Source organism: Elephantulus edwardii, unplaced genomic scaffold, assembly GCF_000299155.1.
Source record: "Elephantulus edwardii isolate Elephantulus edwardi_28Jun2011 unplaced genomic scaffold, EleEdw1.0 scaffold00272, whole genome shotgun sequence".
NCBI classification, from domain to species: domain Eukaryota; kingdom Metazoa; phylum Chordata; class Mammalia; order Macroscelidea; family Macroscelididae; genus Elephantulus; species Elephantulus edwardii.
The window spans coordinates 1,420,646-1,425,494 of NW_006400022.1; the positions used below are offsets into that span (position 1 = coordinate 1,420,646).

Below are 4,849 nucleotides of genomic sequence, written 5' to 3' on the forward strand. Positions count from 1 at the left end.
ACATGCCCAGTTAAAAGTCCCTGTGTCCACAAGCCGGCACGTGGACATGCACCGGGGCTGTACTTGTGTGCATGCGTACACCGAGCTGCTGTGGCCTTGGGGATGAGCCCAGAGCCCTCCATACCTATGCACGTAATTTGTAGGTGGCAGCACAAATCCGCACACTCATGGGGGTGGGGAAGCACTTAAGTTTCCAAGGGGCATTTAAAATGAGGTCCACAGTGTTTAGAACTTAAAATTGCCTTTTCTTTAGTTCTAACAGTTTTGTGTTTGTTTTTCCCCCCTCCTCCCTGATATTCTCTTTTGACTTCTTTCCATTTCCTTTTCTTCCTTTTTTCTCTCTTTGTGACTCTTAAAGCTTATTGGTTTTTGGAAACATAAGTTTGTTCATTTCTTCTGGACTTAGCAGTGCCTCCTTTTGAACAGAAGAGCCAGTTCACACATATTTACACACCGCTACTTCCCCCCACTGCTGAGACCGCTATGAGCCAGAAAGCTAGCTTGGTGAGGTTGGCTTGCTTTTGTGTCATGCACAGCCAATGCTAGAAGAGATCGGGGTGACCTGGAAAAGGGGCTTCTGCACATAGTTGTGGACCTCGTTCTTCCCGAGCCAACCATTCTCCAGAACTGAAGGGTTCTCCCCAGAGGCACAGCGGGTCTTCTCAGCCATCCAGGACTCCTTCACCTCATTGATGAGCTCGCAAACCTTGCCATTAAGAAGGGACAGGCCACAGCTTCTGTAGGTCCAGGATCATGGCCACCTCTGTGCTTGGTGTACCTTGAAGTTCTCCTTGAGGGCCTCCAGGAAGAGGGGGCACAGTTTGCTGACTATTGCATCATTGGCCTGGGCCGTGAAGAACTACTCCCACTGGACATAGGTGGGCAGCACCAGAAGCAGGGTGGGCTGGCTTTCATAGCTCAGCTCGATGACCATCTGCCTTCGTGCACGTGAGGATGGCCACCAGGCTGCTAAGCAGTTGCTTTTTGAAGTCTGGGATAAGTTTCATCCTCTTGGCCTGGCTGTAGAACTCATAAATCTGCTCATAGCTCATGTACCAGCAGCCATGAGTCTATGACCGAGTTCCAGCAAGGTGGTGGTGAGCCGAAGGTCTCCTTAGCGAGGCCTGAGGAGCCCTCCAGGTCCTCACTGAGCAGCTCGATGACCTCATGCATGCTGTGGGTCTGCAGCATCCGCTTGCTCAGCATGTTCTGCAACACAGAGTTCAAGGCACCGACTGAGCAGCAAAGGCACATGCTGGCTTTGCAGAAGGCAGACATGCTCATTCAGCAGGCAGTGCGTCAAGTACACCGTCATGACGTCTGACATCACAAACTCCATTAGCACATTCTGAAGCCCGTGCACCAGGTCGCCTCTGTCATGAATATCTGCCCCCTTCACATCCAGCATGTAGCTTATTCTCTGCCTTGTAGGCTATGAGGATGTAGCAGGAGTCGGAGTCAACACTCTGTGAGTGGCAGGCATTACAGCTCAAGGCATAGGTCATCTTCACATTCACCTGGTTGGACATGTAAGGCAGATGCCTCAGCGCCAGTGTGTTGCAGTTACCCAGGATCTCAGCAACCAAGAAGGGCCCATAGCAGGAACCGCTCTCCATCAAGGTCTGGGCCAGCTTCAGGAATTCCTTCCCACTCACCACACTCAGTGCACCCACGTTAGTGCACATGAGCTGCAGCAGCCTATCAGCGATGTTCTGCTTCTTCTTCTCTGGGATCATGTGATTTTTGGGTGTTTTTAAATCTTTATATTTTATTACTTGTTTTTGACCTTTGTTTTTTCTTAAGTACTCTTTCTTGGGCTCTGGTGGCCTAGTCTGTAAGTAGTTTCACTGCTTACCCAAAGACCACAGCTCTCTTGGCGGCTTGAATCCATCCATGACTAAGATTGGGTACTCTCTTCTGGTGCAGTTTATATCTTCAGAAACCAAATAGCTGGTTAGCTACTAGTCAGTACTGACTAGACAAGAATAAATTTGAGTTCTTCCAACTTCTTGAGAGGAATTACTGTATAAATTATTTTTAGCCTTTTATCTTTTGTAATATATGAATTGTGTTTGTCTGTATGTATGTGAGTGTGAGCAGAATTTGTAAGGCTGTGGAGATGCCAAGGTTGAGATTTTCACACAGGACTTGGTTTTCACAGACTTTACTGTATATTTTTGAAGTATTATATATTCAGAATATCCTATACCATTTCTTTTTGGAAGCAAGAGTGGCATCCACTTCCTAAACAACATGGTTCTGAGAACTCTATGAACTTTGAGAAATGACAATAGTTATAGAAAGGCTTCAGGTATTTTTGTTGATTGGGTTGCTTATGAGTCATGCTCAACTTGAGGTTAATCAACAACAACAATATATGAATTTAAGTTAAATATTTCCCTGGAAAGGAATTTCACTCTTTCTCTTTGTCAGTGAGGCAGAATGGTCTCATATTTGACCCTACAGTAAGTTCTCAGAAACCAAAAATTTCAAGAGAAGAGATTTTCTGTTTTTCTCCTAGGGTAACTAAATGAAAATTGCACAGACCTGATTATATTCTAAGTTTTAAAATGTTATGTTCTAATTATAACTCACTCTAATGTATTTTTCATCCTTAACCCTTAAGCTATTTAAAATTATACTGTTTAATTTATAAACATTTGATATATTTTAATTATTTGTTTCTAGCGAAATTCCAAAATGAGCAGGGAATACTTCTTTGAAGAGATTTATTTTAAATTATTTTATTTTATTATTATTTGTGTATGCGTGTGTGTACCGTCAAATAGGATCTTACAGGTACAGAGATTGTCCTCTTTCTCCAGAAGAGCATCTGGTGGATTCTGTGCTCCTGGGATTGCAGTGCAGCTTCTTGCCACTAGGCCACCAGAGCTTGCTAATGAGCAGAGAATATTTCTTAACTGACACTCTCCTTTTACATATCTTGAGCTTTGGTCTTAGCCAGCACTCTAGACCACTGAGTACTTTAATAGACTTTAGGAAAAGCAGACCACAGATGGGCAAGATTACTGCTGGGCTGTGTAGAACCAGAATGGGCATCTTTGGTTACTGAGAGTTGTTCTCCCATTTCATGGGGAGGAAGTGCCTCAGCCTGGAGAATTTCATCACTGGTCCCACCACATGGATTGCTTAAATAATAATCTGTCTTGGAGAAAGTGCAACTATAGTGCTCCTTAGAGATTAGAATGATGACATTTCATTTCAGTACTTTGAGTCTATTATCAGGAGATTACTTGGTCTCCAAGCCATATTTGTTTGTTCTCTTAATATCCATTGGATATTAAGTGCTTCTCTCTAACACCACAGCTCAAGGGCATCAATCCTTCTGTCATCCTTATTTATTGTCCAGCTCATAGCATCCTTATTTATTGTCCAGTTCATAACAAGTGATTGAGAAGACCATGACCTAAATTAAGTGTGCCTTAGTCCTCAAATTTACAATGTTGTCATGTGCTATTGAGTTGCCTGCAACTAATAGTGACACTTTGTACCACATCTATGAACACTCTAATATCCTGAGGCAGTCTCACTAACTCTGACATAGCCCAAATTAATGTGTCAATCCACCTCATCCAGGGTCTTCCTCTTCTTCACTGTCCCTCCACCCTTCTGAGCAAGGTGATCCTCTTTGTGAACTGCTCCTTCCTGGCAATGTGTGACCAAAGTATGTGAGATAGAGATTCAAAATCCTAGTCTCCAAGGGAAACTTGATTTCACACCCTCCAAAACAGACCTATTGGTTTTCTTGGAAGTCCATGGTATTCTCAAGAATACCACAACTCAAAGAGCATAGATTCTTCTTCACTAATCCTAAGTTACTGTCCAGCTCTCTGATGCACAGCAAGTAATTGGAAGACCGTGAGCTGGATCAGAGGCACCTTAGTCTCTAGACCAACATCATTGCTTCTCAGCACTCTGGAGAGGTCTCTGGCAGCAAATTTTCCTAGTGAAATTTATCTTTTGATTTCCTGACTGCTGGTGCCAAGAATGTTGATTGCGGAGCCGAGCAAGCTGTTAACAACCTCGATCTCTTCTCCATCTATCATTGTGCTGCCAATTGACCCAGTGGTGAGAATCTCTGTCTTATTGATGTGAAAGTTTTTTTTAACACTCTGGTGAGGTCCCTGATGGCATATTTTCCTAATTCAATTCACCTTTTGATTTTCTGACTGCTAGTGTCAAGAGTGTTGATTGTGGAACTGAGCAAGATGAAACTGTTAACAATCTCAATCTCTTCTCCATTGATCATAGGCCCAGTGGTCAGAATTTTTGTCTTCTTTTAGTTGAGATGCACTCCAAATTGAAGACTGTATTCCTTGATCTTCTACAGTAAAGGCTTCGGGTCCTTCTCAGTCTCAGCCAGTAAGTTTGTGTAATCTGCATAATGCAGATTACTGATGGATCTTTCTCCAATCCTGAGACCACATTCCTCCTAATAAAGTCCAATCTCCCAAATTATTTGTTCTACATACAGAACAGGTGTAGAGACAGGACAGATCCCTGAAACATGCATTTCCTGATTTTGAACCATTTATTGTTTCCTTCTCTGTTTTGATGACTGCTTCCTAGTCCAGGTACAGGTTTTACATGAGCACAATCAAGTGTTCTATTCTTTTCAGTGTCAGTCACAATTTGTTGTGATCCACACAGTCAAATGCCTGTTCATGGACAATAAAACACAGAAGACCTTCCTCTGGTACTTTCTCTTTCAATCAAGATCCATCTGACATTGGCTATGATGTCCCTAGTGCTACTAATACCACACACAATCAATATCTTGGTGAAGATTATCTAAAAATAAACTGGACCACGACAGAATTAATTAATT

General features: G+C 42.9%; 1 pseudogene; it reads right to left on the reverse strand.

Annotated features, from left to right (window-relative positions):
• Positions 1-352: 352 nt before the first annotated feature.
• On the reverse strand, positions 353-1,895 carry LOC102869557 (annotated as a pseudogene).
• Between the last annotated feature and the right edge of the window lie 2,954 nt (positions 1,896-4,849).